The sequence below is a fragment of the Mesoplodon mirus genome (assembly GCF_964341445.2).
Source record: "Mesoplodon mirus genome assembly, chromosome: 19".
In the NCBI taxonomy this organism is placed as follows: Eukaryota; Metazoa; Chordata; class Mammalia; order Artiodactyla; family Ziphiidae; genus Mesoplodon; species Mesoplodon mirus.
Genome location: NC_138995.1, coordinates 973854 through 985969, shown reverse-complemented (window position 1 = coordinate 985969; position 12116 = coordinate 973854). Strand labels below are relative to the sequence as shown.

General features: G+C 59.9%; 1 protein-coding gene across 3 annotated transcripts in view; it reads right to left on the bottom strand.

Annotated features, from left to right (window-relative positions):
- Positions 1–12116, bottom strand: part of CBFA2T3 (CBFA2/RUNX1 partner transcriptional co-repressor 3) — an 86449-nt gene that overhangs the window by 51950 nt on the left and 22383 nt on the right. Inside the window, exon 1 of one of the 3 annotated variants that reach the window (XM_082606775.1) lies at positions 5791–5948. The exons of the other annotated variants lie outside the window; for them this stretch is intronic. The gene's annotated coding sequence lies outside the window, so the exon portion shown is untranslated. Of the gene's footprint in view, positions 1–5790; positions 5949–12116 lie in introns of those variants that run through there. 3 annotated transcript variants of the gene reach the window in all.

The following is a 12116-nucleotide window of genomic DNA, read 5'->3' as shown; positions in this document are numbered from 1 at the left end:
AGGGGACAAGATCAACGGTTGGCGGGCCACGTGGAGAGGGTCTCAGCCAGACCCTGACCCTGCGCCTTCACAAGCCGGGATCTTCCAGGTAAAAGCAACGCCTGCCATACCCCAAGATGCTTGGCGGATGGGGTCACAGCAAGGCGGTGTTGTCCTGTCCCCTGCCTGTAGACAGGCACCTGGCAGGGCGAGCACGGCTGCTCGTCAAGGGAGTGGATAGGACCGCGTACCCTGTACTCTCCCGCCCAGATGCTCTCTACGACAGCAGAAGGACCTCTCTGCCAGGAGCACGGCCACCCCCGCCGTCCACGTCCGCGCTGCCAGCACAGCCTGGTGTGCAAGTGTCCGCACACACACACCTGCCCCTCCCTCCGCCCTGTGCACAGCCGGCTCGGACACGGAATGCTGCCGTCTGTGCTCTGCCCGGGGCAGGGGTGGCCGGTGCCCCACTCTGACTTCTCAGGGGCAGGGAGGTCGGAGGAAAGGGCTCCTGTGTTTACCGCGCTCACGAGTCCAGGCTGGGCTGGGTGGGCTCGGGAAGCCCAGGGCCCAGGGAGAAGTTGCACCAGCTGCTGGGGGAACCAGGTGTGGCGGAAACACAGAGGCTCTGGACTCAGATGACCTGGGCTCCTGAGTTGGAATCCCACCTCTGCCACCGAGGTGGGACGCGATGACGCCCCTGGCTGTGATGACGCCAGCCCCAGTTTCCCTCTGTGAGCTGGGAGGGGACCGGAGCATGGGGGTGCAGGGCACGCAGCCCCGGTCCCTGGCTCTGAGCTAGCTGCGTCCCCAGCGTGGGGAGGAGGGTCAGCAGGTGTGGGGGCCTGGGCTGCGCTGGAGGACACAGCCTGTCTCTCTGGATCACCCCAGTTTGGGCAGGAGGACGCAGGCACAGGCTGGGAATCAGAGAAACAGGGCGTGACTGCAGAGCTGTGACGGCACTGGCACTGAGTGTCCCCCAGAGAGGGGCTGTGACAGCCAGGTCTAGAGCCACCAATCAGCCAGATACACCCGACCTTTCACCCCTCATTACAACCCAAAGAGGGAGGAGCCAGTGCAACTGTATTTTACATTGAAATAGACTCAGAAAGGGTGAGTGACGTGCTGACGGTCACACAGTGACCAGGAGGGGAATCAGGATTCAAATCTCAGCAGTGGGGCTCAGAGAGGCCAGGGTGGAGCCCCTTCCCCTCCACACAGCCTGGGTGAACAAGACAGAGGCTCCCCAAGCTGGGGGGGGGCTGTGGCCTCCTCTGGTCCTAAAGACCCTCCAGCCTCTCAACACGTCCCCCGCCTGCCTGTAAGGGGGGCCACAGCAGCTGGAGGGCTTTCCTTTCCTGCCGTGGCTTCACCCTGGCTTTCTCGGGTGCTCCCGGGTCGGGACCACGGGGTGAGTACTTCCCTGTGGGTCCCACGCGTGGCCCAGGGCTGTCAGGTACACAAGGAGCCCTCCGGACCTGCCCCGGCAGCTGTGGCTCCTGCCCTGCCCCCGCTGTGGACTGTTCTCCGCCCAAGTAAACAGAAGGCGCCCAGTGCCGGACACCCTCCCAAACCTCCTTCTGCCACGTCCACCACACTCTGGCCTCAGGGGCAGTGGGAGGTCCAAGCACCCAGGCTCCGGGAGGCTGGAAGCGGGTGTGGACAGTGAGCAGGATGGACACCGGAAGCCGAGAGCGTGTGGGTGATCAGCCGAGTGGGACTGCGGGCGCCCTGGCCCCAAGAGAAGGTTTCCTCATTGCAGCCAGAAGCATCTTTGCTTTCCTTCCCACCGACATTTGGCTGCCGGTGCAGTCCCCGGGTTACAAAGAGCAGAAGTCCTGACTTCTGTTTTATTGCTGCAGGAAACTGCTGCACACGCTGTGTTCATCGGAGGCTCCACTCAGCCATGCACCAAGTGCCCCGGGTATGCCGTAAACTCAGACACGGGAACCGGGAACCCTCTATTCCTCACTTTCCTTACCCTGAGTTTCCATCCCTAGCGCCAGGCCTCTGCCTGGCTCTTTCCACGGAAGTTACAAGGGTGACGTCCTGCCCAGGAGTCTGTTTACAGATGCCAAGCCCTTGCTGGCATCTGTGTGCTTGGCTTAGGGACCCTGCCCTCCGCACTGCCTCATCTGGGCCCCAATGGAGCAGGGTTCCGGCCTCAGAACCGTGGCAGCAGAAGCACGCCTGCTCCTTTTTTGCCCAGAAGTCTGGGGGCATGATGCCCAGAAAGGATCTGGAGGTGTGTCCAACAGTCTTGGAGCCTGATTCTCAGAATACACAGAGTGGTGCCCGCGCAGCCTGGCCTGGACCCGGAGGCCCGCGCCTCTAGGAGCTGTGACCTCGTGCAAAAAAGTTGCCTCCACCAACCAATCCCTCTGAGCTCCCCCCTCCCCGTGAGCCTGGGCCCTCAAAGGCCACACCCCAGACAGACACCCACCAATCGTGAGCTACCAGCCTCCTCCTGCCCCCTCCTCGGACGCAGAGGCTCCAGGTGGGGGGACATGGGAATCTGTCGGGGGCTCTAAGGAAGCATGCTGCAGGCCCCACACTGGCCCTCCAGAGTCGGAACTTGGCGGAAAGCTCAAGGGGCCTGTCCACCCTCTGGTGGGCCTCTCCCAGCCTCAGTGTCCCCATCTGGAGAATGGGACAGCAAGGGTGCCCACCTTCAGGGTTGTCCCGAGGTCAAATGAGGGGACACAGCCTGCCACCGGGGTGTGAGCTGCTGTTGGCGCTGCGTCACGGTCACTCTACCCCCGCCTGGACGACCACCTGGCCAGCAATGCAGCGATGGGCGACAAGCACCTTCCAGAGCCAGTGTGGCCCAGTAAATGCAACAGTGGCCACGTTCCCACAGTTACAAGTTACAGAGTTCAGGCCCCCCGACCCGGGTCTGGGAGGTGACACCAGCCGCCCAACAGCAATGCCAGCGTTCCAACAGACAATGTCCAGTGGCTTCTAGAGGACCTTGAGTGACAATGACCACCCCCCCAGCTCCTACCCTTCCCCTGTCCAGGGTGGTGGCACAGGGGAGGGGGCTGGCCTTGGGCCTCTGTGACCCAGACAGGGCAGAGGTGCTCACCTTCCCCCGCCCTGATCCCAGGTGGCCCCCAGCCCCAGGTGGTGCCCTGGATGTCAGTTACAGATGTGCCCCACGAGCCTGAGACTGTGTCCAGGTGAGGGTTCCGGCATCTGGGGTGTTAACCCCTCCTTAGCACCCAGCAGTCACCACCAGCCCCCCCAGGTGTGGGAGGAACCCTGACAGGCAGGCCGGGGACGAGGGCCACAGACACAGCGAGGCCAAGGCGGCTGCTGTCTGGGTGGGGGTGGGGCACCCAGGCTCCCCTCATGGAATCGACAGCCCGCACCTCCCCGGGCGTCTGTGAAACGGGGAAAGTCCCACCGCCCCGCAGACTCAGGCGGTGAGTGTGAGCGCTGCGCCTGGCTGGGCAACGCATGCCTGGTCCCCAGGCTGACTCGTGCTGGCAGCGGGACAGACCACACGCGGTGAGAGCTGGGCCACGGGCAGGGCAGAGCTGCCCCACGGAAACGCCAGTTCCCGCCCCCAGAGCACCACTCATTAAGCACCTACTGTGTGCTAGCTCTTCACCTCACCCACGTTCTGGATTCTGAGCACACACGTGAGCACACACATGCACACACTGACTGGCAAGGGAATTCAGAAGAACTGAATTCAACCACCACCCTGCAGGTCCTGGAGAAGGCAAACAAGTGGCTGGAAGGGGGAGGGCGCCAAGAGCGCCAGGGCACTTCCAGGTGGCAGGGAGATGCCTCCCCCGACACCACCCTCCCCTGCTGCCCTGCGACCAGCGCGCAAAGCCGCCCCCCACAGCAGCCTCGTGGGCTTGGATCCTGTGGATTAGTGACCCAGCCTGCCGGCGTCTCCAGATCCTTACGTAGGAAGGAAAATTAATTTCTTCCAGTTATGCAGAAATGAAAATATGTGGACCCAAATCAGAGAGATTTCCTGGAGGTGGTAACTCATTATGCGGGTCACCTGGTGACAGAGGAAGGGCTGGTGGGTGGCCCAGAGCAGCCCCAGAGGGTCCTGGAGGAAGATGTCCGCCCCACATCCTCCAGCTCGCCAGCCCAGGGACCCTGGGTGGGCTTGCGAGCAACCGGGTACCACGTCCCTTCCCCCCCATCACACACAGATCAAGGCAACTCCAGAGAGAGCCGGATTCCGACAGAAAATTGGTCCTAATGTGATATCCCCTCCCACCCAGAGTCCGCCTAGCTCTCGGGAGCCCCAGGCGCCACATCTGTTCCTGTGCTCAGCGCCCCTACCCTCCTCTTCCCTCGCATCGTATGAGGGTGGCCCGGCAACAGAGCCCCACGCAGCCGGGCTCTTCAGGGACCAGGCTGTCAGCTGCACAGAACAGAGGACAGAACCCCCTGCCTCCCTGGGACCCCCATGCGAGATCCCAGTGCCCACCACGGTGCCAGCCCTCTATGAGTGTGCCCTGCCCCGATCCAGAAAACATGCGGGGGCTGCCTGGCGTCCAGGGCAGGCAAGAGCTAACCCCCCCAGGGGCCCAACCTCAAGAAGTTTCTCAAACCTTGAGGCAACTTGGGAGAGCGACGAGGGACACAGAATAGCTGTCCTCCCTGTCCCCGGCCAGCCCCTGTCCTCTGAGGGCAGCCGCCCTGGGAACCGCCTGTTTCTGGGTCCAGGGGAGGAAACACACGCCCAGTTAGACATAATGATTTGGTGTCCTGGCCGCTAGTCAAACTCAGGGCCTGATGGTTGCTCAGATCACCAACCCTCCCCCCCCCCCCCCCCCCCCCGCCCAGGAGCACAAGATCTCTATTCTCAAAGGAAATGTTTCTCCCTGGTCTCTGGAACAGGCCAGAGATCGGCCAGCCGCAGCCCAAATGGAGGGGAATACAGTTATTTTTGTGGGGGGGGCGGCTGGCAGGGGTCTCCACTCCTACAGGGGTCTGAGCACACACACGCAGTTCCCAGGGGCCGGAAGGCGGAACAGCCTGGGGCTGTGTGTTCAGAGCCCGGTGGCTCAGAGTGTGGCTTGCCACCAGCCCCGCCGCCTTCTGCTCCACGTAAGCCCGTCTAGGGCTGAATTTCCAGCCATCTGTCCCTCCACGTCGGCTCACACCTCCCTCCCCGCCGTTCCCACAGCCTGGCTCCCAGCCTGCCCAACATGCAGATGGCCGGTTCCCAAAGCGTGTGAGCAGAATCGCTGCCACGGGGCTGCGCCCGAGGCCCCGGAGCTGTCAGGATCCAGCGGCTGTTGTTTAAGACCTTCTCCCCACCCACGGGGAGTGGGGCAGGACCCACCCCCGCCCAGGACTTCACCCCTAAAAATGTTGGACGGCTCCTGCGCTGGCAGGCATGTCCAGGAACCAAAACAAGAGGGGGAGGGGCTAGAAGGAGCTCTGGTCCTCCTCCCCAGCCTGGCCACAGGCACCTCCATCTGTCCTAGGGTCACCCTCTCTGCCCCTCAACCAGTCCCCTGTCACATGGCCCGAGGCCTCTTTGTCAGGAAGCGCGGGCACCGCAGGGGAACCCACAGGACTCCGCACGCAGGTCCCACCTTAGGTCTGACCACACCCCCATCAGGTCAAGCTCCCGCTCACCTTGGGGGTGGTCAGTGGGCGGGCGCTGACTGGGCTGGCCCCACCCCGCTGTGGGCTCCAACTTTGCAAAGTGGGGAGGGGGTGCCTCGGGAGGCCCACGCACTCTGCATGGCTGCAGGGAGACCCTAGGACAGCAGCCGCGGGAGGAGTCGGGTGACAGCGCGGCAGCGCGCGGACGGACGGGACACTTACGGTCCGGGGGTCCGGCGGACGGGAGGCGATTGCACTCTCGCGACCCGGCTCCTGAAGTGGCTTTTCCTTCGAACTCGGTCCCTGCCTCCGTAACTTGGGGGCAATCCGCGCGCTGTCTTCTCGCGCCGGCCGCGCTCAGGCGCGAGACGGGGCCGGGGCGCGCAGGGCGACTGCCCGGGCCATGCCCAGTCGGGTTCCGGGCCGTTCACTCCGCCCGCCGGCCGCCCGCGCGGGAACAAAGCGCGCACGCCGCCCCGGGCGGTCTCCGGCCTCCGCGGCCCGCGCCCGGTCCAGCCGCCGCGCCTTTGGCTCGCGGGCGCCGGCTCCGGCTGCCGCGCGCTCGCCCGAGCGTCTCACGGGGCCCCGCGGCCCCCGCCCCGCGCGCCCCGCCTCCGCCTCCTGCCCCTCGTCGCCGCCGCCGCCGCTGCGCCACCTGCCTCCCGCTCGGCGCCCATCGCGCTCAGCTCCGCCCCGGGGCGCCGGGCTCCGTGCGGGGTCGGCGCGGGAGAGTGGCTCCGCCCGCCGCCGCCCAATGCCGAGGGCCGCCCCCGCCGTCCCAGCCACTCGGGCAGCTGCGGACCCCGGGGCGCGTCCTGAGAACTCGGCCGAGGGCGCGGGCCAGCCTTGGGGGCCGCAGGCTCTAGGGCGCAGCCGGCGGCCGGGAGCGCGGGTGCGAGTGTGGGGGCTGCGCGGGCGGAGTGCGGGTGCGCGGGGTGCCGGGGTGGGAGAGCGGCTGCTGTGGAGAGAGAGACGCGCGCCGCTCAGTAGGGAGGGATGTCCGTGAGGCGAGCGCAGGGTGCCGCGAAGCGAGGAGCGCGGAGAGTGTGGGAGCGCGGGATGTCGTGGTGGGGGTGTCGCGGGTGCCGCGGGGGTGGCAGTGTGGGTGCCGTGGGCCGGGAGCGCGGGCTGACGTGGGAATAGCCGTGAGGGTGCCGTGCAGGGAGCTCGAGTGGCGCGCTCGGCGGGCCCCTCGCCCGCGCCCACCCCCGCCGCCGCCTCCGCAGGCCGCGCCCTGGGCGGGCGGGTGGGGGCCTGGAGCTGAGCGCGCCGCCGCGCACACCCACCTCGGAGCAGTCGGCGGGCGCCCGCCTCGCAGTTTTACAGCCGCGGCGTCTGGCGTCCCGGCGGGAGGCGAGCGGCAGGAGTCCCTCCTCCGGCCGCCGCGCCCCCCCGCCCGCTGCCTGCCGCCTGCCGCCTGCCGCGTGGGCCGGGCCGGGCCGGGCCCGCCTCCGCGCTCAGCCGGCAGGGGGCGCCCTCCCGCTGCGCCCCGCACCGCGCGCCCTGGTGGCCTCTGCCCCACGATGACCGAGTTACGGAGTGGAGTGCGGGGGCGCGGGATCCCGGCTCACAGCTTCTGGCCTGGGGCGTTTGCGTGTGCTCGGCATTTATCTGCGTCCCATTCGTTTAATGTCACCCTGCAGGAACGCCCAAGCCGCTGCCCTGGCCTCTGTGCGCCCCGCTTCTCCTTGCCTGCAGCCCTCGCCCTACCTCCCTACCCGCACCCACTTTGCCTCTTTCCCTAAAGTGCTTTGCGGTATATCTGGTGCATTTGCCCGGTTAGTACATTTTAGCAAAATCGGTACCTTTTCCCTTCCTTCTTCCTCCAACAGACACAGACTGTTTCTTAGAGACAAGCTGGGGTCCCAAGGTCACGGTCTTAGGAGACAGAGGGGCCAGAACTTCAGAACAGTACAGCCCTGGTTTGCATCTCATTTGGCATAAATCTGCATGCCAAGATCCAAGGTCCCCAATTCCCAAGTATAAAAATACAGCAATGTGCCAAAAAATATCCTTTTTCTTGACTGAGCCCTGCCCACTGGGGCGAGCTAGGCAGAGGAAGCTGGTGGGAACACAATGCAAGGCTCTGGGGCGGGGGGAGGCACCATTGCCCCATCCTGGTGGCCACCCCCAGGGGCACTGCTCCGGGGTCTGTCAGCTGGGTCACCAACTAGCCATGTGGCCCCCACCAGTCCTGTGACCTCCTGGGCCTCTGTGCTTGTGGAAATGAGGGGTGTGGTGAAGGATTACTTGGAACACAAATGTCTGGCATCTCCCATCCCCTGGCTTTCAGAATGTGATCAGGTGTGGACCCCTCCTGTCCTGGGGGAAGAGCAAAGCGTCCTGAACCCGCGTCACAGAAGAACGTGGATTTGAAAGCAAGTGTTCCAGACTTCATACATCAGTGTTTATTCATACCGGCTCCCTTACTTCATGGACCCTGAGGCACCACAGATTTTAAGATGCACCATCATTTTAAGTGCCACTAAGAAAAGAGAACACTCTCCCCGTTATAATCCTAAGATGCCTCTAGATTTCAGATATGTTAACATGCCACCAGCGGGCTAGGTGGAGCATTGAGCATCAAACAGACAGCCGGAAGCCAGCCTCAGGGGCTTTCGGCCAGGCAGGGAGGTGGATCAACGGACAAGCACCAGATTCTCACAGAGCATTAGCAGAAGCTGGGTCCAGCCTGGGGTCTGCTGCACCTTGACCCCTACAAACAGCACATGGTTGTCAGTTCTTTGTGTTAAATTAGCAATTGCAGGAGCTTCCCTGGTGGTTCAGTGGGTAAGACTCCGTGCTCCCAATGCAGGGGACCAGGGTTCGATCCCTGGTCGGGGAACTGGATCCAGCACGCATACTGCAACTAAGACTCCGCATGCCACAACTAAGACCCAGCCAAATAAATAAATAAATAGATAAATATTTTAAAAATTATCAGTTGCATTGTCACTGGTTTAAGCAGGGTGCTGAATACCACTGGACACATGACAGATCCCAAAACACCAAGAATAAGACTGCAATCATTAGAGACCACGCTCAGGTCCCGAGCCAGCCCAAGGGCTCCCGTGTCCCACCTGGGAGGACTGAGGCCTGTGGTGACTGGGTCCGACGGCCGGCCAGGCCAGTCTGGCCACATCACAGTCATGGTGAGTCACTGCAGGAGCTGTCACATTGAGGAGGGTTTGCCGGGGGCAGGCACTGAGCTGAGCACAAGCTCTGCATTTTCCCACTTAGTTATCACCCATCTGCCAGGCAGATGCTACTGGAACCCCCATTTTACAGGTGGAGGGACTGAGGCTCCGACCGGCTGCATGGCCACACAGACCCACACGGGTGGAGGCTGAATGCCCATGCTGCTGCTTCACTTTGGGCTCCCTTTTGCCTCCCAAGGCTGGTTTCTCACTCTGGAAATGGCCCAGGAACAACCCCTGGGTCTTTGGCAGAGCTGGAGTCCCACCAGGCCAACTTGGCCTGGGCGTCCAGACCACCAGCCACTGCAGACCACTTGTCTTTAAAAATAATTCTGAGGGACTTCCCTGTTGGTCCAGTGGGTAAGACCCCGCACTCCCAATGCAGGGGGCCTGGGTTCGATCCCTGGTTAGGGAACTAGATCCTGTATGCATATCGCAACTAGAGTCCGCATGCTGCAACTAAGAGCTGGCACAGCCTAAATAAATATTAAAAAATAATAATTCTGAGCGATGGTGGACTTCCTCAAACATGTATCTGTTATGTGTAAAAATCTTCGGCAGAAGTTTAAATTAGCTGCCAAGAGTATAAAATCTGACATATTGTTAAATATGAGTATTTTGAAATAAAAGGGTGGCTGATGGGCTAGAAGTGATAGCATTTTGATAGGCATCATTGTCCATTTAAAAATACGTGAACGAACTCTTAACATCTGAATTTTCACGAGCTCCCTAGCTGACACAATGAGCTTTTAGATACAACACCAAAAGCCTGATCCATGAAAGAAAAATTGGATAAGTGGACTTCATTAAAATTTAAAAACTTCCGCTCTGTGAAAGACACTATTAAGAGAACGAAAAGACAAGCCACAGAATGGGAGAAGATGTTTGCAAGACACATAACTGATGAAGAACTGTTATGTAAAATATCTAGGGAGTTCCCTGGTGGTCTAGTGGTAAAGAATCTGCTTTCCGATGCAGGGGGCGCGGGTTCGATCCCTGGTCAGGGAAGATCCCACATGCTGTGGAGCAACTGAGCCCACGCACCACAACTACTGAGCTCGCGTGCGTCAACTAGTGCCCACGTGGAGAGGCCCATGCACTGCAACAAAAGAGCCCACATGCCTCAACAAAGATCCCGCATGCTGCAACTAAGACCCAACACAGCCAAAAATAAATAAATAATAAATCTTTTAAAATATATATGTATATAAAGCCTCCTCTCTGACACCTGAATTTTCACACAGCTCCTTCCCCTCCTCACCGTATATTTCCATTCCACCCAATAGAATTTTGTCCTAATGTATTTTCAGTTTGAAAGTATTTAGATTCCCCTATCACACAGAACTATGTAAAAACATTGGAATATCAAGATTATAAATGTTCTCTCGTGTTCCAGTTTGTCTTCTGAATTGGGTTATATTAATTATTATATTATATAATAATAATAATAATAATAATAATAATAATAATTATTATTATTATTATTATTATATATAATTATTATATTATTGGGTTATTATAATTATTGGTAGTATGCAGCTGATACAAAGCATGTGAATTTATTACACATTTTGAGAATTATTAAACATAAAAGGTAAATTTTTATTAGAAATATCTCTCCTAAAAAGAGGGGTGGGCAGATTCTGTGGAGTAGTTTGTGTATCCTTCCATACTTATTACTTATCGCCAGGAAAAGACAGAGTTCCACATGAATCCCATTCCTAGCGTGGGTGTTTAATGGGAAAGTGTGAGGAACCCCAATCACACAAATAAGTGGATCAGGACCAGAGGCTGACGTGCCCTAGTGATGCCACCGTGGCCTCCTTCTCTCAGTCTTCTGCCCCGAACCCCAGGTGACCAGTCACAAGAGCGATTTTGAGGACGGTCAGTTGACAAGTCCATAGGCCTCCCTCAGTTTTGTGGCAAAGACTGGAAATGGCCCGAACTGCAAGAAGCTGTGTTTGCTGCAAGTGGGGAGACGGAGAGGAGGCATCGTGGGGGGCCCAGCAGGGAGACACCGGCCTTTCTGTGGTAAGTGAGAGAGGGATGACTATGCAGAGGAAGCTGGGAAAAGGGGCTGCACCCGGGCCCAGGTGGGCGGTATCCTGCCCTGGCCATCAGCCATCTGTGTGGGCATCAGAGTCTGGGGCTTTGAGTCGACCACGAAGGCAGGGAAAGAAGCCTGAGCAGAGAGAGTCCTGGGCTCCAGTGTGAAGCCCCCCCAGCCCTGGGGGCATCTCTTGGTTCCCCCCGGCCCCTCACACAAGACTGGTCCCACCCGGATCCAAGGATGGCTCCTCCTGCAGAAGGGGAGGCCCACGCAGAGCCCCAGGCAGAGAGACACCAGCCGGGCTGAGCGGGAGGTCCGTGAGGTCACCCTGTCCACCTGGCTTCAGGGCTGCAGAGTAAGATTGTGCCAGGAGTACACTCCCCCAGCGGACAGGCAGGGAAGGCAGGTGCGGCTGCGTTGGGGGCAGAAGTGCCTTCCTTTGTCCTCACAAAGGCAGCTCTGCATGTCACCAAGGGGCCCCGTCAACCAGCTCCGAAATACCTTCTTGGTGTGTCCGCGGGGAACCCTGCCTTCCTGGGCCTCTGGCCCCCCACCCCCCCTCACTCGCCCCTCTTCCTCCTCACAGGCCCAGCCCCCACTTGGTGTAGGTGTCCATTCTAAACATCCCCGCGAGAGCTGCTCCAGGATACCGCTCAGCCCTGGACCCTGCCCAGCCAGACACAGTCCATCTGCAGGTTCAGAAAGCGGCTCGTTCTTGACTCAGAAGTGGGCATGTGATCCCACTCCAGCCAGTGGGATGTGCGGAGAGGGGGGTCTGGAGAATTTTCTGGCTCCCACGTGCCTAGAGGAAGCTTCTGTGTCCTTGCTCCTGTTGCTACCCCACGGCCAGCACCCTGAGGATGACGCTGATGCGGGGCGGGGTGGGGGGAGATGGACGGAAAGGATGGGGGCCCCTCAGAGCACTGTTGGGCTGCTGAATCCCACCATGCTTCCTGAAACCCACCATGAAACCCACCATGCTTATGGGACTGCTGGTCCAATAATACATTTCCTATTGTTCGAGCTGGTTTTAGCTGAGTCTGTTTCTTGCAACCAAAAGCATTCTAACTATATGCCTTCCTTTCCAGAGGGTCTTGATCTCAGCCATCTGAGGGCTGCTGCAGGTTATTAATTATCACTCTTGATGCAGAGGGTCTCAAATTTAAGATACATCAGAATCACCTGGAGCGACTGTGAAAATGAAGGCTCCTGGGATGGGGACCTGGCAAGTACTGAGGTACAGAATTTAACGGGCACCAAAGAAACCCTCAGTATACAAGATAAATCACATTTTAACCCAA